This window comes from Ailuropoda melanoleuca, chromosome 4 (assembly GCF_002007445.2).
Source record: "Ailuropoda melanoleuca isolate Jingjing chromosome 4, ASM200744v2, whole genome shotgun sequence".
Taxonomy (NCBI): Eukaryota; Metazoa; Chordata; class Mammalia; order Carnivora; family Ursidae; genus Ailuropoda; species Ailuropoda melanoleuca.
The window spans coordinates 27,648,279-27,673,802 of NC_048221.1; the positions used below are offsets into that span (position 1 = coordinate 27,648,279).

General features: G+C 35.5%; 1 protein-coding gene and 1 non-coding gene across 8 annotated transcripts in view; both read right to left on the reverse strand.

The window, feature by feature from the left end:
• FHIT (fragile histidine triad diadenosine triphosphatase) overlaps nucleotides 1-25,524 on the reverse strand; it is a 1,448,934-nt gene that overhangs the window by 936,078 nt on the left and 487,332 nt on the right. The window lies entirely within an intron of this gene.
• On the reverse strand, nucleotides 17,909-18,015 carry LOC117802167. The gene has a single exon (XR_004625208.1). It is a non-coding gene; the product is annotated as a U6 spliceosomal RNA (small nuclear RNA).

Here is a 25,524-nt window from a genome sequence, read left to right on the forward strand (position 1 = left end):
TTATAAACCCCACCGTACAATGTTATTACTATTGCCTTAAACAGTAAGTTATCCTTTAAGAAATTAAGAGAAAATAAAAACAGGGTTTTAAAAAAACATATTAATTTGCATATTTACCATTTCTGATGTTCTTCATTATTTCCTATAGATCCAAATTACCATCTGGTATCGCTTCTCTTTAGCCTGAACTATGTTTAGCGTTTCTTGTAGTGCAGGTTAGCTGGTAGTACATTTTCTTAGATTCCATTTATCTGAAAGCATCTTTTTTGAAGTACAGTTGGCCCTTAAACAACATTGGGTTTGAACTGTGTGGGTTCACTTATATGTGGATTTTTTTTTTTATAAGTACGGTACTGTAAATGTATTTTCTCTTCTTGTGGTTGTCTTAATCACAGTTCTTTTTTCCAGCTGACTTTATTGTAAGAAGGCAGCATACAATATATGAAACATACAAATTATGTGTTAATTTACTGTTTATGTTTCAGGTAAGGATTCTGGTCAACAGTAGGCTCTCAGTAGTTAATTTTTTGGGGTGGGTAGTCAAAAGTTATATGTGGATTTTCAACTGCAATGGGGTCAATACCCCTAATCCTTGCATTGTTCAAGAGTCAAGTGTAATTCTATATTCACTGGACACAGAAATCTAGGTTGACATATTTTTTTCATTCTGCACTTCATTCTGCATATCATTCCATTGTCTTCTGGTTTTAGTTTAGAAGACCAAAACAGTTCTTAGCATTGTTTCTTGTATAGAATGTGATCTTTTTTCCCCTCCTTTGCAGCTTTGCTCTTTACCTTTATATTTTAGCAGTTTGGTTATGACATGCCTGGGTATGGCTTTCTTTGCATGCATCCTGATTTGATTTGCTAAACGTCTTAAACTTATAGGTTGATGTTTTTCCCAAGGTTAGGGAACTTCCGGCCATTATTTCTTAAAATATTTCTTTCTGACACATTTTCTCCTCTTTTCTGAGACTCCAATTTTACAAATACTAGATTGTTTGCTTTTGTCCCATATGTCTCTGAATTTTTTTTTTCCTTTTCCCCCTCTGTCCGTCAGATTAGATCATTTCTCTTGATCTGTCTTAAGTTTACTGACTCTTTCTGTAGTGTCTCATTTTCGGTAAAGGCCATTAAGTGAATTTTTCATTTCAGAAATTATCCTTTGCAGTTATAGAATGTCCATTTGGTTCTTTTTTATATCTTATATTTATTTATCCAAAATGTCCCATCTTTTCATTCATTTTATATCACCCATTTTATGCCCTTTAAATTCTTCAGCATATAAACCACAGCTCTTTTAAAACCATATCCTCTAATTCTAATGTCTAGGGTAATTCAAGGTCTGTTTCTATTGATTGCTTTTTTCTTGTTGATGGGTCTGCTATTTCATGTGTCCAGTAGTTTTTTACTGTATGCTGGATACCGAATGATACATTTAGGGTATCTGTATTGTACTGTCTTCCTTAAGAGTTTTTTCTAGCAGGCAATTATATTACTAAGGAATCCTCTTTATCCTTTCATTGTGAGGACTGGTCTATTGTGACTCTCTTCTTGGCCTTAAAACATTGCCTTCCTCTAGAGTGTGGCCCTCACTCCTAAAGCTGCCTTTTCTGGGGTTTCAACTGAATGCCCAAGTGTTCAATGAAGTCTCTTCTCTCAGGCTACAATAGAATTGCAGCATCTCCCAGCTCTGATATCTTTCTTTGACTCTTGGTCCCACAGCACCCAGCTTCTGCTAGTCCTCAGGGAGTCCTGCCCTGCTGATGCACACCAAGTCCTCAGACAATGACCTACAGAGGAAAGTCCATATACACTTCTGGGTGCCTTCTCCCATGCATGTCTTTTTTCTTCAGTACTCTGCTCTGCTAATTCTAGCCACCTGAAAGCTTCAAACTACAAACCCTAACTCCTCAGTTCACTAAAACCACCACCCAATGTTTGGCTCTACCTCCTTACTATCTGGTCCAGGGAATGCACCTCTGGGCAGAAAACCAAGGTGAATGCAAGACTTGTCTCAACTGTTTATCTCCCCTCAAAGATCAAAGTACTGCATTGCCTGTTAGTAAATTTCTCTAATCAGTTGCCTCATACATTTTATCTAGTTTTATAGTTCTTCATGAAAGGATGTCAAGACTAATCACAGATGCTTCATTGTGGCTGACAGCAGAAGTTCTCAATTTTCTAAAATCACTGCCTTTGAAAACTAAAGTGCTATAACATCTCTTTTCACTCATATTTTCATCACCAACACCTGAACTTTACAAATGATTCTATTTCTCTGACCACCCACTATTATATACTGTACATGAATGAAGGATAATATTTATTGAATGAATTACCCAGTCTCCTTGTTTTCTTTTAACAATTTATTTCTATGTTTGGGAGAGAGACAGAGCATGAGTGGGGGGAGGGACAAAGGGAGAGGGAGAGAGAGAATCTCAAGCAGACTCCCTGCTGAGTGTGGAGCCCAACATGGGGCTTGATCCCACAACCCTGAGATCATGACCTGAGCCAAAATCAAGAGCTGGATGTTCAACAAACTGAGCCACGGTCTCCATATTTTTACCCCTCTTCCCATGCCATTGGATAGCCAATTGACAGCTAATGTCTGTGTCTCAGGAACAGAGAAGGTAAGATGAAGGGAAAGGGAAAGTTCCACTTATTCCAGGAATTTTCTTTTCAAAAGCCGTGAAGATCAATTGGGCAGGAGAACACTTTTATAGTGAGGTTTGGGGATTACAAGAAAATTTCAATTGGTCTAACTCATCAGTTTCTGGCAGCATCACTACGGCTAGACTTTCAAAGAGGTAATTATGTATTGGCTGTACCTTATGACTAAGCAGTAGTTTACACTCTTTTACAATGAATTACATCTGTCTCCGTGACAGAACGTAACTTCAGATCATCAAAGAGCTTATCTAGACCAACAGCAGTTAGTAACAACACTGGCTTCCAAATACACCCAGCTTGTAATAAACTTTCTTTGTACCATTTTTAGCTTCTACACGTTTGAATAAAGGTGAACTCAAAGCTAACTGAACTCTCAGAAAGAAGTCTCTAATAAGGTAAGATTAAGCAGTGTTCCTTTTCAGAAGTGGGAGAGGGTATGTGTTTAGGAATGTTCAAGGATTAGTTTGTTTCTTTTTCAATTTTTTATTTATTGATTTTATCTTAAAGCAAAACACAATCCCTTTCTAGGGCTTTAAATACAGATCAACATTCTAAACCGGCTGCAGCTAAGTACATCATTCTTCAAAGATCAACTCAGAAAAGAAAAGGTGGCTCTGAACTTGTCACGAATTAAATACATTTAAGAGAAGCAAATGTAAATAGCAGCTAAAAATGGGGAGCAGGAGAGGAAGATTAGATCCAGTAGATGCTCCCTTCTAGGTTTGCTGAGATGTTTCCAACTAGTTTATGTATCAACATGATCAACATGGTGTGATTTTTCTTAAGTCTGTCAATCCTTCTACAAATTAGTAGATTGTAATTTCACTTCAAGTTGATTTTTCCCATGTGTATTTCACAATTCCTTGGTGATACAGAATTTAAATGGTCACTTTCCAAGAAAAGAAACAAACTCTAACCTTTCTGATAAAGAACGTAGCAACTTTGAGAGATGAGTGAATGGATGGATAGGTGGATAGATGGATGGGTGGATGGATGGATAGATGAATGGATGGGAGGGTGGATGGATGAATAGATGGATGGATGGGTAGATGGATTTACAAGACAACCAGTAGGTCATTCATTATTTATTTACTTGCTCAACAAGTTTTTGGTGAATACTACCAGGCTAGGATTTGAAGTGAACAAGTTAGAAGTAGTCTCATGATAGAGCTTGCGGTCTACCAGGTACAAATGGAGGATTCCAGATAAGCAAACATGTCTACTATGTCACCTGGAGAATATAACCAAAATGAGTTCTCCAACAACTTAACTGGCATCTATCTGCAATTATATACATGCCAGGTAAGCTAAGAAAAGGCCTGGGGGGCCTGGATGGCACAGTCGTTAAGTGTCTGCCTTTGGCTCAGGGCGTGATCCCAGAGTCCTGGGATCGAGCCCCACATCAGGCTCCTCTGCTGGGAGCCTGCTTCTTCCTCTCCCACTCCCCCTGCTTGTGTTCCCTCTCTTGCTGGCTCACTCTCTCTCTCTCCATCAAATAAATTAATAAAAATCTTAAAAAAAAAAAAAAAAGAAAAAGAAAAAAGAAAAAGAAAAGTCCTACAACCTCTCCTGGACATGCTTTGGAGACCAAATAGGTTTTGATCATGACCATTCCCTATAAATCCTTATGTATACCTTCCAAAGTCAAGAAAAAAACAAGGAGATATCACTATTACAAATCTCCCACCAAGAACCCATTCATTCCAACCAAACAGATAAAAACCCGTGTTATGCTTCCTTTTGCCTTTTTTTGTTTGTTTGTTTAGAGAAGATTGAAGTCTGATACAATGTCACCATATTAACCTTCAAGGACACTTGTTATAAAAGCTGTTAATGTACATTCTTTGGCATATAAAATCACATCCACTAAATCTTTTGTCTCTTTTGGAACATACTTCTGTTTTCATCTATCAATGGCATGTTATCATAGATGCCAATCTATTGGGCAAGGAAGTAGGCGAAAACAAACAATAACTGCAGAACCACAAGGTATATTATACATCACCATTCAGTGGAAGGGGAAATTAGCAAGTATGAGCTCTGCTACTTTGGCCATTCAACTGAAAGATTTTTCTGTACGGAGTTCTCCAAAATACAGTCAAAATCTAGAGGTTAACAATCTCCATCCTTTATCCTGTCCTTCCTGCTGCAAGTTACACAAATGAAATCAGTTATCCATAAGAAAGACCAGGGTTGGGACCAGGGGGTGCTGTAAATAGATTATAATCCTAAATTGCAAAAGGTTTGTCATTTCCAAGCATCCCTGATTCCACCCAAAGAGTGGCTCCAGCCTGTGCATGATGGCTATCTGTAATGGAGACAGACAGCCCTTTCTTTTTAAGAACAGAATTAACCATTTGTTTCTTTCTGCTCATCCCCCAAACTCTTCCTGTCCCAGACATTCCAGTGACATAATAAACATCACCTTGTTTTCTGTCTTTAAGACTTTTATATTTATAGGCAACATGGAAACTGATACATGGTCTTCAACAAGAAATGATTTGCAAACTTTCGCTTGTAACATAACGATACAGCAATGATCAGCCAATGATAATAATGATAATAATGATAATGGTTAGATCCTAACTTGTGCCAGGAACTGTTAGGCTCTCTTCATTCATTATCTCATTCAATTCCTACAATGCCCATATGATTTATATATTACTTTCTGTAGCCCCTTTAAGCACTTTCACATAGAAATCCATCCTTCCCTTTCAAGCATCTGCAGAAGTTGGCAATATAGGAACAGGCAAAGGGATAAGATTCTGTCCAGTTGGGAAAAACAACCATAATCTTCATTAAGACCTACTCATTTTAGAATGAGGCCAATGAAGCTGTTAATTATGATTATGAGAGTAATATCTACTCGCTGCACCCAATTTGAGAGTTACAGCATATCATTTTAAAAATCATAATTATTCTATCACTCAGAGACAAACATGATAATGTTTTGATATTTCCCAGTGTTATTTTTGTGTGTGCACTCACTTTCTTCTGTTTGTTGATTTTTAAAAATCAAATACAGATCATATAGCAATGTAATTTGGATCTTTTTTCACTGAACATTGTATTGTAAGTATTTCCCCATTAAATATACTTTTTAATGGGGAGCCTGGGTGGTTCAGTCGTTAAGTGTCTGCCTTTGGCTCAGGTCATGATCTCAGGGTCCTGGGATCAAGCCCTACATCAGGCTCCCTGCTCAGCAGGGAGCCTGCTTCTCCCTCTCCCACCACTCCCTGCTGGAGTTCCCTTTCTCGCTGTGTTTTTCTCTGTACAATGAATAAATAAAATCTTTAAAAAAAAATACACACATATATATATTTTTTAAAGATTTTATTTACACATATATATATATTTACTTTTTAAAAAGATTTTCAAGTGCTACCTTATGTACCATAATTTAAGAATTCCCCAATTTATTGACAGATTATTTGAGTCTTTAATTATTATATAAATACTATAATACACAATTATAATAATTCTGTCTGCATACCTTTCCTTCTGAAAGATTTCTAGAAGTCAGATTACTGGATCAAAAATATAAAAGCTTCCTGGGGTGCCTGGGTGGCGCAGACATTGAGCATCTGCCTTCGGCTCAGGGCGTGATCCCGGCATTCTGGGATCGAGTCCCACATTGGGCTCCTCCGCTGGGAGCCTGCTTCTTCCTTTCCCACTCCCCCTGCTGTGTTCCCTCTCTCGATGGCTGCCTCTCTGTCACATAAATAAATAAAAATCTTTAAAAAAATATATAAAAGCTTCCTTTTTCTAGGGAAGCTGTCCCTATGCACAATTTCACTATGTAAGAATTTACCATCTCCAGATCTAAGTAGTAGTATCATTATATTTAATAACTTGACAACTAGGTGAAAATGATTTTGTTTTGCATGTTTTATGTTTTTATATAATGGTATCATATTGCATTCTTCTGCAACTTGCCTTTTAAAAGTTTAACTCAACATAATATTTTTGAGATTTATCTGTTAATATATGCTATCATTCATTCTTTTTGCTTTTTAAAAATCACCTCTTGTACTAATGTTTAATAATATTTATTCATTAACTATTATTGGAATTAATATTTTCCTGAATTACAAAAAAAAAAAAGCTATTGTAAGTATCTGGAACACATCTCTTTGGGCAAAAGAGTCATGGGAGATACACCTGTCTTCAACTTTACTGGATGATGCCACATTATATTCCACAAGGGCGGTTTGCTCCATTAATGAGAAACCCTGTCGTTCCATAACCTCACCAACACTTGGTATTATTAGATTTCAAAAACTTATTTTTCCAATAAGATGGATGTAAAAAGCTATGGTATGATGGTTTTAATTTACATTTCCTGATCACTTTTCAGGTTGCACAGCCCTTCATTCATTTATTAATTGGCCATTTCTGTTACTTCTTCAATTTATGTTTGTTCAGAATCCTACCCATTTTTAATTCATTTTTCAATTTCTGATTATTTAGGTATGTTAACTCTTTAAGTATTCATGTTACTTTTCTGCTGTTAAAATTTAGTAAGTATAAGCATACCTTGTAGAATGTTGCCTTGATTAACATTATCCTGGTAAAATGCCTCTTGGTTTTTAAAAATCCAATTTTTATAATATACAAAATTTGCCGATGGTCATGTAGTAAAAATTTAGACTTATGACACCAAAATTCAATAGAAAAATTTCTACAAAATGACATATAGGAAAAGTGTCATGAAACTTTTCAAATGCATTCAGCAGAATGTCAGAATCATGTGTAGATATTTTGAAAACCATATTGAGTGTCAACACAAGGGATACACATTGCAGATACTGCCCATGCTAAAAGGCCATGAAAGCATTGGTGTGAGCCACACTTTGCCACTGGGTGCTTGAACTGCAAACATTTCCACACTGCCTTTCACAGTTAGTTCTTCTTTTTGCTTCCTGTCGGAGTCCTCAAAGAGGTGAGAACATATTGAAGACAATTACGGAGATGGAAGCAAAGCAAATGAAGAAAATTACTACATATGAAGCATGCAAACCAAGTATTTCTTAACAACCATATTAATTGTTGCATGATCAAGAATACGATTTTTAAGTATCTTAAGTCCTAATATGATAGTTTATTGCTCAACCATGGGCATTTTACTGTTTTACTTACATTTCATGAAATTGGTTGGGAAGTTTGGCTGATATATATAATACATTATCACTTTTGTCTTTTAAAATAATGGGCAATTGTCTCCTGGAAACCACTGTTGGGTGAAACATCGCAGCATCAGGAATGAATTAGTTAACATCAAGCAAGTGGTGTCTTTCTTTTTTTTCCTAGCATGTTCCCTATCTATTACTCTTTGCTTTCTTTTTTTTTTTTTTTCCTATTTTTACACATTTCTCACTTATGTTGGTGTGACAGGTATGACCCTATTTTACAGATGAGGGCACTGAGATTCAAGGAGGTCTATAGGTATTAGTTTCAGGCTTATGGCTCCTGTGAAAATTAACACAAACTTGATGCTTAAAACAACAGAAATATACACTCTCACAGTTCAGAAGCCAGAAGTCCAAAATCAAGGTATTAATAGAGCCATGCTCCCTCCAGAGGTTTGAGGAGAGGTTCCATTCCCTGGCTCTTCCAGCTTCTGATGGTTGCTAGTATCCTCTGGCTTGAGACCACATCACTCCAGTGCCTCCATGGTCACAACACCTTTTTGTCCATGTGTCTCAAACTTCCCTTTGCCCTCTCTGATAAGGATACTTGTGATAGAATTTAGGGCTCCCTGGGATAATCCAGGATAATTTCCTCATCTCAAGATTCTTAACTAAATCACATCTGCAAGGACCCTTTTCCCAAATAAGGTCACATTCACATGTTCCAGGAATTTGACACAGATACTTTCATAGGGACCATTTTTCAGCCTGACACATTGGCTCAAAGTGACATAGCAGGACACAGTGTAGGAGAATACAGATGTAGGACTTGCGGACTCCAGAGTTCATGTTCTTTCTGCTCCATGTGCTGTCTTCCATCAGATTGTGTGACCTGTCATCCCTGCCCCTCCTCACACCTCATACTAAGAGAAAGTCTCCCCTACCATGAAGTGAGATCAATATTCTGGACCCTTTACTCTGGCTCCATGGACCTTTCCAAGGAGAGTCTGAAAAGGTTGAGCTGCCCATGAACACACTTCATCCTGCACTCTTGGCTTCCTTTTCCAACACCTGGTCAGCTTCCTAAGCCTAGTTTAAGAACCACACTAGAGCACCAAACAACCTTGCTGACAAGAATTATTATATCCTTCCCACTCACACTGGTTTCTCAAAAGGCCCCACAATTCTGTAGTATAACAGAAGAAAAAATATGAAATATCATCCTCTTTCTTTTTTCTAGACTTGCTATTTGCTGTGACTTAGGGAATGAAAATGGACAGCTGAAAGAAACCATGCTATATCTCCCAAACTGTCCTTGAACATTCAGTTTGAAGGTTAGTCACTTTTTTGCTTTTTGTCAAAAGATTGCTTGATGTAGAAAAAATAGAAAATGTGATGTTTCCATCTGTCTAACATGTGGGGTCAGTAAGATCTACAGGGTTCTTTTCTGTACACGTACTTTCCCCTTCCTTCTAGGAACCATGATTTCCATCCACATAGATTGTCTGGAATTCAATCCATCCTCTCTTTTCAGTCTACTCAAGTTACCATTATACTGTTTCACATAAGACATGGAGACCTTGTCATTATAGGCCAATTTACAAACTCTTCCCCATTCAAGTTGTCATCAGAATAATATCTATATGCATCATAAACCCCACAAGACAATGCTTTTACTTTTACTTAAATAGGCACATATGTTTCTAAGAAATTAAGAAGAAAAACAGGCTTTCATATTTGCCTCACTACTTACGGTGTCTATCACTCTTCCTCCCCACCTGAGGAGTCACATTTTCCATTATTTCCTTTCATCCTGAGGAACATCCTATAGCATTTCTTGTAGGATAGGGTGGTCTGCTGACAATAAATATTCCAGTTTTTCTTTATCTGAAGCAACTTTATTTTGCCCCCTTTCCTGAAGTATAGTTTCATTGGATATGGAATTCTGGATTGATAGTTTCTATTCATTTCAGCACATGAAAGATACTGTCCCACTGTCTTCTAATTTTTATTGTTGTTGACGGCAGGTTGGTATTTTTTCGAAATGTGGTTCCCTTGCTGTATGTTGTATGTTGTTTTTCTCTGACTGCTTTCAAGATTGTGTCTGGGATTTTCAGCTGGTTCATTATCATGCGCCTCAACATTTTGAATAGGTAAATATATCTCTTTCACCAACTTTGGGAAGCTTGGGGCCATTATTTATTCAAAAAATTTTTATGCCCCATTCTCTATCTCCTTTCCTTCTGGGACACTAACTACCAGTATGTTAAAATTCTTACTATTACCTCACAGGACCCTGAGACTCTGGTTGGGGTTTTTTTAAATCTTTGTTTTCCCTTTGCTCTTCATAGGGAAAACTTATATTCCTCTATCTTCAAATTCACTGGCTGCTTGTAGTCTGTGTGTTCCAAGAGTCAGCCAGTGATCTGGGTAGAATTTATACTAAGAATCTATGGTTCTGTCTGCCTTTCTCCTTTCTGAAATTACCCCACCACTTTCTAACAGCTACAGTCTCCCCAAACTCTGTATTCTGGTTTTTCTGGCCAGAAAGACTGTGGTTTTCCCACTGGAATGTTTTAGCTACCCTATACAGCACTGACTACAGTGTGACCTCAGGATGGGAAACTTGACCCATGTCAATCCCCTCTTCCAGGTGTCAACTCCTCTCCAGAGGCTACCTGCCTTTTTTTTACTCTACACATACAGAGAATTGATTTGTTTGTTTTGTATTTTGGTCAGAGTTTATAGTTGGTTTCTGTGGAAGTTTATTTGATTGTATGGGAAGCAGAAATCACTATTTCTTATGTTTTAACTTTGTTATGTTTTCTACATTAGTCCTGACAAGTTCAGTAATGTTGCATGAACAAATAACTCCTAGAACCTTAGGGGTTTAAAAAAACACAAAGGTTTATTTCCTGATTTATAACTCATGTCCATTTCCCAGATTAACAAGGGCTCGTGTCATCCTCACTTAAGGACATACGCTGGTGACCTTCACTATCTACTTATCATCCTGACAAGGGGAAAAGGGGAACATGGTAAAAAATGCACTGGCTCTTAATGTTTTTGCCCAGAGCCAACTTATATCACTTCAGTTCACATTTCATTTGTCTAGAGCAAAACATGTGGCCTCACTTAAATTCAAGTGGGAAAGGAAGTGTACCCACTCGATTTGCCCAGAAGGAGGAGAACTAAAATATATGTGAATGAGACTGAAGGCTACCATCATGTCATCTCATATGGATTTTTTCACGTGCACAAGGTCAAGCAGTCAATTTATGTCCTCTATGTATTGTGCTTATATAAGAAGAACTTCCCCAAGATTATAAGATCCCAAGGTTATGAGATGTCCCTTATATTTTCCCTCTAATGTGGTTAAATTTTTTGCTAAAAGCCATTTAGCTCACTAGCCTAACTGGAGCTGTGTGTGTGTGTGTGTGTGTGTGGTTATATGTCTAACATGTTTTTCTAGGTGGATAGCCAATCGTCCCGTTTACTGAAAGGACATCCCCCTCCATCAATTTAATATTCCAACCTTATCAATAAAATAATTTTATGTATATATGGATCTGTTTTAATACCCCCATTTTAACGAATGATGTATTTGCCTGGTATATAACCCCACAGTATAAATATTTTAATTTTTTAGTAGGTAAATACCCCATTATGGTTCTTCTTTTAAAATAAATCTTGTCCATCTTTGTTTCAAAAACTATTCTAAAGTATAGTCTTTTCCCTTTAAAAAACTAGAAGATGCTTACAAGGTCCGTTAAGAAATCCTGTTGGGATTTTGATTGTGATAGTACTGATTTTAAACAGATGTGTCTTCCCAGTAGGGAGCATGGTACTTCTCATCTACTAAGGTTTTCTTTTTAAGTTTATTGGTAGAACTCAACATTTTTTATATAGTTACTGTGCAGTCCATTTTAGTTTACTTGTGAATCCTACAGTTCTGAGGTCCTCATAAATGTGTAAGAACTCTATTGATATTTTACTGGGATCTTACACATAGCTACCTCTCTGAATTCTATCAGTTTTAATGGGTTCTCAGTTGAGTTTGAAAAAGACAATTATATATTTTTAAATAGCACTGGTTTATCTCTTCTTTCCAATATTTATACATCATATTTAATCTTATTACCTTTTCCCCTTAGCTGGATTCATGTTGTACAATGGCTAGCACAATGTTGAAATAGTTACAGCAAGGGCAAGCACACTCATCTCATTTGTGGCAATAAAAGGAATATTTCCAATGTTAACATTGTATAATGTATCTTGCTATAAAGGCCTCCGATATCTTGTAATATGTTGTATAAATTCATTCTGTTCCCAACTTACTGAATGAGTATTGCTTGTTTGCTGTATTGTTTAATAGAAAAGGGGACTCTATATTTATTAATTCACTACTTTTATTTTCTGTGGATTGATTTTGCTACTCTCATTTAATCATGAGAGCTCCTGGGGCACCTGAGTGGCTCAGTTGATTAGTGTCTGACTCTGGATTTTGGCTCAGGTCACGATCTCAGGGTTTTGAGATGCAGCCCTCTGTTGGGCTCCATACTGAGCCTGAGTGTGGAGTCTGCTTCAGATTCTCTCTCGCCCTTTCCCTTTGACCCTCTGTACTCTCTCTCTCTAAAGAGAGAGAGAGAGCACGTGCCCTTGGGGCTATTAATTTTCTGCTAAATACAGCTTTGGCCATTTAAATATATATAGAGGGAGTTGTCTTTTGTCTAACACTTTGTTACTCTAGGTTTGATTTTCAATTTGAACCTGTAGTTCTTTAAAAAATTCTTGTTTTTTATCATTGACATTACAGTTTTTCAAGTTCTTGAGCTATGTATTTAAACTTTTATTAATTTTTAGTTTTATTTCATTGTAGGCAGAGCATGTAGGCTGTAAACATTTTATGTTTCATAATACGGTTTTCTTTGAGGTTTAATATATGATCAACTTTTTTCTAAATGCTAATGACTCCTTAAAGTATGCTTTTTATTTCTAGAGAACAAAGTTCAATAAATATTTATTAAATCAGCTTTATTAGATTAAAATACTCTATGTATTCTGTGTTTATCTGACCCATAAAAGATCAATAAAATTGTATTAAATCTCATACAACAATTTTATTTTTATCAAGCTTTCCTTACATTTGTAACAGCCTTTATTTCATATATTTTGAGGCTGTTACCACATCAATGAAAATTCAAGACTATTTTATCTTCATTGTGAAGTCTCACTATTTGAAAGAAAATATAATCTTTTAGATCATGTTTAATATTTTCACAGTCTTTGACTCTATTTTGTCTAAATATTGCCAAGATTACTTTTTTGTTTGTTTTGCTTTTGCCTGATACATCTTGTCCATCTTTTTTTATTTTTGTTGTTTGTTTGTTTGTTTCTTTTAGTCAAAATGATTACTCTTTGTTTTAGGTATATCTCTTCTCAGTAATCTATGGTTAGATTTTGCTTTTTCACTGAAAGAGAGAGTCTTTGTATTTTAATAGACTAGTTTAATGATTCTTTTATAATGATTCAGCTTCAGAAAATGCTTTCACACCCACGTTTGTTCTTCACATCATGTAAGGTACATGGGAAATGTCAATCCTATTTTACACATGAAAAAATTTAAAACCAAACTGGTTAAATATATTTCCCACAGTTATTTGGGTAATATGTGGCAGGGATAAGACTTAACCAAAGGATCCCAAAACTAAAGCCATGGCTTTTTACAAATATAATATACTTTTGTTGAACCTCAATGTTCAGATGGACTAATTGGTCAAATTATCTGCCTTTTTTCAAGTAGGTGAATTTACACTAGTGTTGGCATAAATGATATATTTGGCTATACTTCCGTAATCTTACTTTATGCTTTTTGTAGTTTATGTTTCTCTGTTAATTTCTTTGCTTCATATACTTGGCTATTTAGGCCAGGGGGCACATTCTTTTCTCTCTGCATTGATTTGGAAGTCATACCTACTTTCATTTCTAATAATGGTAACAAGTATGCCAAAAAAGAATATTATTATTTGTTGAATGCATAAGTAACTTTTAAAACTTTCAAATACTTGAAATCGTTGAGTCCACTCCTGCTAAAATATTTATCACCATTTTATTTCCAGACTCCGTAAATGTGATCTTGGGTTTTGTTACTACTTAGTATTAAATACTGAAATATTAAGTACTTCATTTTTATTAAAGCCTTATATTACATATTTGTCTTTCAAAAGTATAGTTTTACATTTGCATTCAGTGTTATAATTAAAGTTACAATTGTTTAAATCTTGCTTATGGTTAGTTACATTATTAATAATCAGTCTCTTAACATTTATTTCTCTGTTTCAGAATTCTTAAATTTGATTACTCTCTCAGTTGCCCGAACTAGTGCTTCCTAAATCTTAGTGCATGTAAGAATCTTCTACGAATACTGTTAATATAGATTGCTGCATTCCATCCCCAGAGATTCTGCTTCAGGGGGTCTGGGGTAGACCAGAGAATCTGTACTTCTAAATGGTCTCCAGATAATTCTGTTACTGGACTCAGAACTTCCCTTTGAATAGCACTAACCTGGGCTACACCCTTAAGCCATTTCCCTAGTGAAGAGGTGTATGCTTTCTTTTCTGTTGTGTACTTGAGAATCTCTTTCCGTTACTTTTACTAGTAAAAGACAACTTAGGTATATTTACCTTTCTTCAGTACCCTCTCCCAAACTGTTCCAAGCAAATTTTTGTAGATTTTATAAGGTAAATTGTTTTCTTGCCCACCTGCTTGAAGGATTTTTTCTTTATTCTTGTAATTAAAAAAAAATTGCCAAGTTGTAATAGTATAGAACCCTTTTCATTAATGTTGTCTAGATACGAAAAACCCTTTCAATTTGCACACTGAGGCTTTTTTTGCTTTTTTTTTGTTTTAGCTCAGAAGAGCTTTTATTAATTTTTGATTACTACTTCTGTTCCAATTGTTTCTGTCTCAAGAACATCCATAATTCTTAGATTTGGTCTAGTGTTTAAGTCGATGATCTCTGCTATATTTTTAATCTTCTCTATTTCATTAATTTAATTTTTTTGTCCTTTTCTCCATTTTGACAGAACTTACCAATTTTTCTTCTACATTATGATATATATGTATTTTTAAATGCTTATTTCTTTTCAGCTTCTAATGCAGATTTTAATTCTGTATTGCATTTTGGTTTCTTTATCATGTTTACTTGATTAACCTATCTCTTTTTCCAAACCATCCTACTTTCTTTTAGCTTATTCTCTCATTTCTCTTTTTGTTTCCTGAGGATTCTGAAGATACCAAACTTCGAAATATCCTTTCATGTTCCTGTGGCAAATCNAAAGAGAGAGAGAGAGCACGTGCCCTTGGGGCTATTAATTTTCTGCTAAATACAGCTTTGGCCATTTAAATATATATAGAGGGAGTTGTCTTGTCTAACACTTTGTTACTCTAGGTTTGATTTTCAATTTGAACCTGTAGTTCTTTAAAAAATTCTTGTTTTTTATCATTGACATTACAGTTTTTCAAGTTCTTGAGCTATGTATTTAAACTTTTATTAATTTTTAGTTTTATTTCATTGTAGGCAGAGCATGTAGGCTGTAAACATTTTATGTTTCATAATACGGTTTTCTTTGAGGTTTAATATATGATCAACTTTTTTCTAAATGCTAATGACTCCTTAAAGTATGCTTTTTATTTCTAGAGAACAAAGTTCAATAAATATTTATTAAATCAGCTTTATTAGATTAAAATACTCTATGTATTCTGTGTTTATCTGACCCATAAAAGATCAATAAAATTGTATTAAATCTCATACAACAATTTTATTTTTATCAAGCTTTCCTTACATTTGTAACAGCCTTTATTTCATATATTTTGAGGCTGTTACCACATCAATGAAAATTCAAGACTATTTTATCTTCATTGTGAAGTCTCACTATTTGAAAGAAAATATAATCTTTTAGATCATGTTTAATATTTTCACAGTCTTTGACTCTATTTTGTCTAAATATTGCCAAGATTACTTTTTTGTTTGTTTTGCTTTTGCCTGATACATCTTGTCCATCTTTTTTTATTTTTGTTTTTTGTTTGTTTGTTTCTTTTAGTCATAATGATTACTCTTTGTTTTAGGTATATCTCTTCTCAGTAATCTGTGGTTAGATTTTGCTTTTTCACTGAAAGAGAGAGTCTTTGTATTTTAATAGACTAGTTTAATGATTCTTTTATAATGATTCAGCTTCAGAAAATGCTTTCACACCCACGTTTGTTCTTCACATCATGTAAGGTACATGGGAAATGTCAATCCTATTTTACACATGAAAAAATTTAAAACCAAACTGGTTAAATATATTTCCCACAGTTATTTGGGTAATATGTGGCAGGGATAAGACTTAACCAAAGGATCCCAAAACTAAAGCCATGGCTTTTTACAAATATAATATACTTTTGTTGAACCTCAATGTTCAGATGGACTAATTGGTCAAATTATCTGCCTTTTTTCAAGTAGGTGAATTTACACTAGTGTTGGCATAAATGATATATTTGGCTATATTTCCGTAATCTTACTTTATGCTTTTTGTAGTTTATGTTTCTCTGTTAATTTCTTTGCTTCATATACTTGGCTATTTAGGCCAGGGGGCACATTCTTTTCTCTCTGCATTGATTTGGAAGTCATACCTACTTTCATTTCTAATAATGGTAACAAGTACGCCAAAAAAGAATATTATTATTTGTTGAATGCATAAGTAACTTTTAAAACTTTCAAATACTTGAAATCGTTGAGTCCACTCCTGCTAAAATATTTATCACCATTTTATTTCCAGACTCCGTAAATGTGATCTTGGGTTTTGTTACTACTTAGTATTAAATACTGAAATATTAAGTACTTCATTTTTATTAAAGCCTTATATTACATATTTGTCTTTCAAAAGTATAGTTTTACATTTGCATTCAGTGTTATAATTAAAGTTACAATTGTTTAAATCTTGCTTATGTTTAGTTACATTATTAATAATCAGTCTCTTAACATTTATTTCTCTGTTTCAGAATTCTTAAATTTGATTACTCTCTCAGTTGCCCGAACTAGTGCTTCCTAAATCTTAGTGCATGTAAGAATCTTCTACGAATACTGTTAATATAGATTGCTGCATTCCATCCCCAGAGATTCTGCTTCAGGGGGTCTGGGGTAGACCAGAGAATCTGTACTTCTAAATGGTCTCCAGATAATTCTGTTACTGGACTCAGAACTTCCCTTTGAATAGCACTAACCTGGGCTACACCCTTAAGCCATTTCCCTAGTGAAGAGGTGTATGCTTTCTTTTCTGTTGTGTACTTGAGAATCTCTTTCCGTTACTTTTACTAGTAAAAGACAACTTAGGTATATTTACCTTTCTTCAGTACCCTCTCCCAAACTGTTCCAAGCAAATTTTTGTAGATTTTATAAGGTAAATTGTTTTCTTGCCCACCTGCTTGAAGGATTTTTTCTTTATTCTTGTAATTAAAAAAAAATTGCCAAGTTGTAATAGTATAGAACCCTTTTCATTAATGTTGTCTAGATACGAAAAACCCTTTCAATTTGCACACTGAGGCTTTTTTTGCTTTTTTTTTGTTTTAGCTCAGAAGAGCTTTTATTAATTTTTGATTACTACTTCTGTTCCAATTGTTTCTGTCTCAAGAACATCCATAATTCTTAGATTTGGTCTAGTGTTTAAGTCGATGATCTCTGCTATATTTTTAATCTTCTCTATTTCATTAATTTAATTTTTTTGTCCTTTTCTCCATTTTGACAGAACTTACCAATTTTTCTTCTACATTATGATATATATGTATTTTTAAATGCTGATTTCTTTTCAGCTTCTAATGCAGATTTTAATTCTGTATTGCATTTTGGTTTCTTTATCATGTTTACTTGATTAACCTATCTCTTTTTCCAAACCATCCTACTTTCTTTTAGCTTATTCTCTCATTTCTCTTTTTGTTTCCTGAGGATTCTGAAGATACCAAACTTCGAAATATCCTTTCATGTTCCTGTGGCAAATCATTCTGGGAGATCTCTTACTCTGAGATTCAGAGATACTGTTCCTTCTTTCTTGTCCATCAGGATTTTTTTTAAAAATACAGGATGCTTCATGAATTTACATGTCATCCTTGCACAGAGGCCATGATAATCTTCTTTGTATCATTCCAATTTTAGTATATGTGCTGCCAAAGCAAGCACTGTCCATTATGATTTAAAAAAAATTAGTTTATCATGCAAAAGCCAGTATTTGCTAAGAAGGAGATGGTGACTGTCTTTACTTATGTGTTACTTGAATCCCCTACAACTGGATCATAAATTGGTTTCCAGAATTCCTAATCCCAATTCCCAGTCTCTACAAGCCATTTTGTAGAGCTCCTTGGGATGATATAGAATCTTCTAGCACCACTGCCTGGATCTATGTCCAATCTGAATATAAAAACAGTAATTCACAGTACCCTCTTTACCTTCAGCATAGCTACAGTGCTTTAATTATGGCAGATACTGACAAATATACTTCCAAAAATATTATTGTCCCCAAGAACAGAAGGCAGAACAGTGCCGTACATCCTATTCTCTAAACTCTGTGAATATGTTAGGTTACACGGCAAAGGAGAATTAAGATTGTAGACGGGATTAAGGTTGCTAATCATCTGACTTTAAACTAGAGAGATTACCCACTATGACACAGGTGGATCTAAGGTAATCACAAAGGTCCTTAAATATAAAGAGAGAGGCCGAAGAGTTAGAGCCAGAGTGATGCAATAAAACAAAAACTCAACTGGTCATTTCTGGCTTTGAACATGGATGAGTGCCACAAGTCAAGGAATGTGGACAATTTACAACCTGAAAAAGACAAGGAAACAAATGGCCCCCTAGAGACTTGAGAAAGAAATTTACCCCAACCAACACCTTGATTTTATCCCAATGAAATCCTTTTCAGATTTCTGGTCTCCAGAACTTAAAAATAATAAATCTGTGTTGTTTTGAGCCACTGTGTTTGTGGTGACTTATTACAACAGCTATAGGAAACTAATAAATGACATGCCAACTACTATTTGTGTTCTTTACGTCAACACAGAGATAGAAGTCTGCGTCAACAGTATGCTTCAAACAGCACTTACAGTGTATAGGAATTCTCACTCTTGTAATTAGTTTCTGCATGTTTCTGAACCAGGGGAATGGGGGCAACTAAAAGATTAAAGGTCTTTCCTCTTTCTAGACATAGCACAAGTGCTCCATGAGTTGAAATTGTTCATTTCAGTCCCACCAAACTTCCAATTAGTAGAATCCTCTACAGGAATTTAGAATAGCCTTGACTACAATAACTAGGTTTTGAGGGTAGTAACTTCATGCACACACACACACACACTACTATCCAGGCATCAATTTAATTTCATGTACTCTTCAATCCCTTCTTGGTGAAGGTGTTGATAATCCTACTTCACTCCCTTGTGAGCAAATGAAAACTTAAGAAATTATACCTTTAGATACAGTGAGAATGCTTTTCTAACTACAAGAATTCTTTTTCCTTTAAATAGGTAGAACCAAGGCCTATTTTACTTTTGCACAGCACTACTTTTCCTTGGGGAACGAGTAAAAGATCCCATTTTTAAATGTTTCTCTCTCTGGATAGGATGCTAGTAGGAGCAAGATTTCCATATGTTTTGATTTGCCCAAGTAGGTATATCTCTACTCACTGGTCTCTGGAAATCACTGTGTTTACTCAAGATTTAACTCATAAGGCCAAAGTCATGGGTAAATATTAAGAGGGAATTGACAAATGCACATTAAGTTTTAGGAAATAAACTATACTTTTCTAAAAGAAACACATTATTACAAAGTTGACACAGAACAGCTTTCTGCCTTTTGAGTACCAAAGGCCACACGAACAGCCAACACACTTCACTTGATCTTGTCCTGCAAAATTTCTGCACAGCAGATAAAGGGCCAAAGCAACACAATTTAATAAATAACACAAACTCTTTCATCCATATGTACTAGATCTTAGGCCATCAGGCTTCTTATTGCTTCTACTATAAGAATCATCTTATGCTTGCATGCTGGACACAACTGTTCTGAATACATAGGTCTTTATCTGGGCCAACACTGATTGAGGGGAAGGGTCCTCTACTATTAGTCTGCAAGAGAGTCTAACATTTCCTACCATTACAACCATCAAACAAGACAAAGCCTTTTTGGGGGCGCCTGGGTGGCACAGCGGTTAAGCGTCTGCCTTCGGCTCAGGGCGTGATCCCGGCGTTGCCGGATCGAGCCCCACATCAGGCTCTTCTGCTATGAGCCTGCTTCTTCCTCTCCCACTCCCTCTGCTTGTGTTCCCTCTCTCGCTGGCTGTCTCTATCTCTGTCAAAAAAATAAATAAAATCTTTAAAAAAAAAAAAAAAAAAAAGACAAAGCCTTTTTGTCTCCAAGAAGATTAAATCAAAACACAGATAGATTGACCTTGGAGATGAGCCATTAGTCTTTGTGAGATAAATATGAATACTTGATGGTCTTATTTCATAGAGCTGCAGAGAATACGGAGGAGATTAAGCAAGCTCATATGGGAAAGACCAGAAGGCAAATGTGAGAATCATAAGGACAATATGAAAGAAAATGAAAACACCATAAGTCTTTAAAAACAAATACATATTTTCATTTTCACAGATACCAATGAAAAAAATGGTTAAGAGCATGAGCTCTGAAGTCAAACGGTGAAGGTTCAAATCCAGGCCTTGGCCCTCACAAAAATGTGATGTAACTTCTTTATGCCTCATGTCCTGCATCTGTAAACTGGGGATAATACTGTTACCTCACTGGCTACCCCGGGAGCATCAGCTATGACAATACATGTAAAGCTCCTAGCACAGTCCTAACCTCTACTAAGAACTGAATATAACTGCCGCTCCTGCTAAGGAGAGGCTGCAAAGCATTCTGGGTAAGAATAGGACTCTTGAATAACAAGACTGTCCAGGCTCTGCCATTTAATAGCTGTACAATCTTGGGTAACTTATTTAAATTATCTGTGCCTCACTTTCCTCATCTATAAATTGAGAGTATTAATAACAATTATATCAGTGTTATCTTGAGGATTAAGTGAGGTAATGTTTGTAAGATATTTAGAAGAGTGTCTGGCACATAATGTGTTTGATAATACATTATTCAGCTCTCTTGGTTTTAAAACTGTGATTACGGTAAGTCAAGGGCTCTATAGTGATACTCTGGGGGTCTGTGTGGTGGAGTGGTGATAAGGAAGGTATGACCCAGCCTCACTCTGTATTCAAATAGAGCTCTTGGGCAAGATTTTCTTTGAGTAAAGGGTCCTGCTGTTTAAAAAGAAAAGAAAAAAAGAAGAAGAAGAAGAAGAAAGAAGGATGGAAGGAAGGAGACAGGGAAGGGCAGAGAAAGGGAGGTGAGGAGAAAAAGAAAAGAAGGAAACAAACCAGGGTTCTATACCAAGGGGCCCTCATATAAAATATCTATATCAGTCTGGTTTCTACAAAATATTGCATATTTTTATATGCATTATCTACCAAATTTAACCAGGTCATTTTTATGGTTCCTTGTAGACAGAAAATTCTGTTTCTTAAAAAGTGAATTTTAGTAAATTCAAATTTTAAACATACAACTTCTTAAACTTCTTCAGGGTAAATAAAAATCTCAATAATTCTAATTTAACATTCAAATCATGAATATTCACTACAGTCAAATGAATAATAAATCACCCCTGACTTCAAGTGCTTACCATGGAAAATTGCCTATTTCCTTAAACACGCAGAAATCTGTTTTTAAATTGTTTTTTTATTATTTTTTGCTCTCGTGATGGTTGCTCTTCAAAGCAGCTAGGAAAATGTGCCATCTTCAGCATTAAGGAGCTAAAGAAGAAATGATTAAAGCAAAATATGGTGTCATTAACAAAAGGAAAGAGACAGTCCATGGATCAGAAGGCTTGGTTCTGGGACACATTTTTTAAATGTCACCAGATAAAATTTATGATATAAAAGGGAATGTTCCTTAGTCATTCTGAGTATTGTTATCTATTTGAATAATAAATCAAAAGGCTCTTTATCCATTTATGGCTGAAATTATGACCTTAGACAGGTTACTGATATGATTTACTCCACTGATGCCAATGAAACGAAAACCCAGTGAAAATATCACGGGATGGGCTCTGTGGTCTAGAAAATTAGTGAGGCTCGGTAGAACAAACATTTTGAAGGGAAAGTATAAAACTGCAAATACTTATGGCACCATTATATCAGTGAGCTCATTAAGATTTCTTTTAAATAACTACCCCTTCAGCCATTGTTACACAGAAATCCAAAGTACATTCAAGCTTAAGAAAATTCCCTATTGCATAATTTGATGGAAGGACATCACTAGTATTTGGCCCCAGATTGACTTATTAATATTTTACCTTTAAAGACTCATGCAGTGTGATTCCATTTATATTAAACCTAAAATATACAAAAGCTAGAGTGATTAGAAGTAGGTACATTGATGATAAAATTAAGAAGAAATACAAGGAAATGATTATTGCAAAGGACAGGATAGTGACTACCTCTAATGTGGTCAGAGAGAGGATTAAGATCAGAGGAGGTTTGCAGGAGACTCTTGGAGCACTGGCAATACTGTGTCTTGACCTGAATAAACCTTGACACGGGTTTTCATTTGTAATTATTCATTAAACTGCACATACATGACTTACGCACTTTTCTTATATCTATTATATTTCACAATTGTATTTAAAATTCCCTATTCTGAGGTGACTCTCCAGTCTATTTATGGGTCATACTTTATACTAAAAAAGTATTAATTGCTTATCTGAAATTCAAATTTTACTGGTCATCCCATCCTTCATTCTTACCCCAATCAGAAAAGCATAGTTAGATTACAAATACTTAAAAAGAAGAAGGCAAAATAAACCACAGACAAATACAATGCATTCTTAGAAGTCTTGGTTATTCCTGTTTTATATCCTATTCATATGATAAATTTGTGTTTAAAGGTTTATGAGGCCCCTGGGGTTCTTGTATCCAGGGACTATAAACAAAAGTAGGTACAGAGATGCAAATTACGATTTGCTTATAGAAAGGCAAAGAAGCTGACCTTTATAAACACAACCACGCCTAAGAAAGGAGAGCTTCAAGTCAAAAACAAATCTGAAAAAAAAAAAACACTTAATTTTTCTTTTTTTTAAAGCAGCTATTTGCCTTTCGTTATGTGCATTTGTTTCCACAGGAAAGGAAAAGACAATCAACTAGTTAAAATGGGTGCTATATTGCTCCCTTATACACAAAGAATTACACATCTGTCTAACAATACTAACCACTCTGAAAGATAATTATGGATCGATGCTTTAAAAAATATCCTGAACTGCCTCCAGAAATGGCAAGGAGAATTCAATTAAATTATTTGTAAAAGCCAGAGTCTTTCTTTCCTATCCATCTGCTACTTGAAACAGGATGACCTTTCAAATAGTGCTTGCAGTTCTCAAAGCAAACTCTAAATAAAGAAGTGGAGTGTGTTTTTTCTCCCCCCTCTCCACCAGGTTCAGCATAGATAGAGCATTTGTACTGACATTCTACACCACTGAAAAGAATGCAGATTTGGCTTCTGGAACATAAAAGAGGCATTTTAAGAATATCAATCAGGCTCTGTCCCATGCCTTCAGTCCTGACATTTGCCTTCCATCAGAAAGGTGTGCTGCTTCCAAGATAAGGGTTTGGAAACAAGCTACACGAAGTAATTTACTCCCTGGAGAAAAACTGGAAACCCTACCCCCAGACAAATAGGATAAAGTACACGTTAGTGAAGAGCCCCTTGTTTAAGCTGCCTATGGCAGGAGAGCTAATTCAAAAAGGTCAGATATTTAAGTAACAATAGACTCGAAACAGACCTCCCAAAGGCTTCTCCGTAGGCCTTATATTATCAACTCACAGGGGGTACTGAGAGACTATTAGCAGCGTTTTCTTCACCAAGTCTATATATTTTTTTCCTTGTTTTATTTTTGCTCGCCCTGCAGCTCTTAATTTTTAATACGTTTCCAATTTGGTCTATAGTGTCATTTTTTCTAACAATCAGAATTTTAAAAACACATCCAATGTATTTTTCTTGATAAAAGTACAGCAAACACTTTTCAAAAAGTTCAAAAAATACAAAAAACAAACAAACAAAAGATAATCTTTTACCACCCCACGCACAGAAAACCATTGCAGTCTGGTGTGTCTACTTCCATTTATTTTAATGCATGAATACATCATAAAATTGCATCATAGTATGTGAACAACTGGAATCTAACACACTGAACAACTGTTTTATGCATATCTTTCTATGCCGTCAATGGAAATTCATCCTATATGAATTTTCATTATAACATTGTAATTTTGTAAGTGTGTCTGTGTGTACATAGTTGTGATATAACTTATAAGTGAAATTATTTACATATTCAACTATTTATGAATATAGACATTTAGCTTTTTCATTAGTATAAACAAAGTTGTACCGAACATCAAATACACGTCTTTGCAATTATTTCCTTAGCATTACTTTCTAGAAGCAGTGTGGCAGCACAGGAAAGTATGATGATAATGAACATTATTAAAGTTTTTAAGTTAATATGGCCAAACTGCGCTCCAGCAAGTTTAATAAGGTATGTACACACCTTGACAATACCCTATACTCTGCGTAATATTGAGAAGTATCAGTTTTGTATTCACTTGTCTGAGCAAAAACTCATCATTGCTCTAATTATCTTTGCTTTGAGTAACTAATGAGCTGAAAGTTTTATTGGTGTTTTATATCGCCTCCTTTGTAAATTGCCATTCAAATATTTTGCCCACTTTTTAAAAAGATTTATTTATTTACTTTTGCAGAGACAGCACGTCTGCGCGCACCTGAGCCTGTGAGTGGGGAGAGGGGCAGAGGGAGAGAATCTTTCAAGTGGACTCCCCGCTGAGCAAGGAGCCTGACTCTGGGCTCTGTCTCACAACCCAGGATATCATGACCTGAGAGGAAACCAAGAGTTGGACGCTCAACAGACCGAGCCACCCTGGCAACACTTGTGCCCACTTTTTAGTGTGGAAAAAGCATTATCTTAAAGTATAATACTGTAAGGATTTAACATACATACATAGACATATGAAACAGAAAAAAAAAGCTACAAATAATAATTATTTTAATTTTAAAAATTAGCATAATAAACAAAAACTCAAACTTACGTATGTTAACAAATATGTTTATTTAATAAATAAATGGGTGTCTGGTGCCTCATTCAGTTAAGCATCTGCATTCAGGTTAGGTCATGATCCCAGGACCCTGGGATTGAGCCCCACGCTGGGCTCTTTGCTCAGCGGGAAGCCTGCTTCTCCCTTTCCCTCTGCCTCTCCCCCTGCTTGTGCTCTCTCTCTCTCTGCCAAATAAATAAATAAAATCTTTAAAAAATAATTAAATAAATTAAATAAATGTATCTACACACACACACACACACACACACACACACACACACACACACAATAAATCAGTACTTTTCCCCTGCCCTATTGCCAATCCCATTTTCCCATAACTAATAAAAAACAAAAACAAAAAATAAGAATAATTACTTGTCGGGGCGCCTGGGTGGCACAGCGGTTAATCGTCTGCCTTTGGCTCAGGGCGTGATCCCGGCGTTATGGGATCGAGCCCCACATCAGGCTCCTCTGCTGGGAGCCT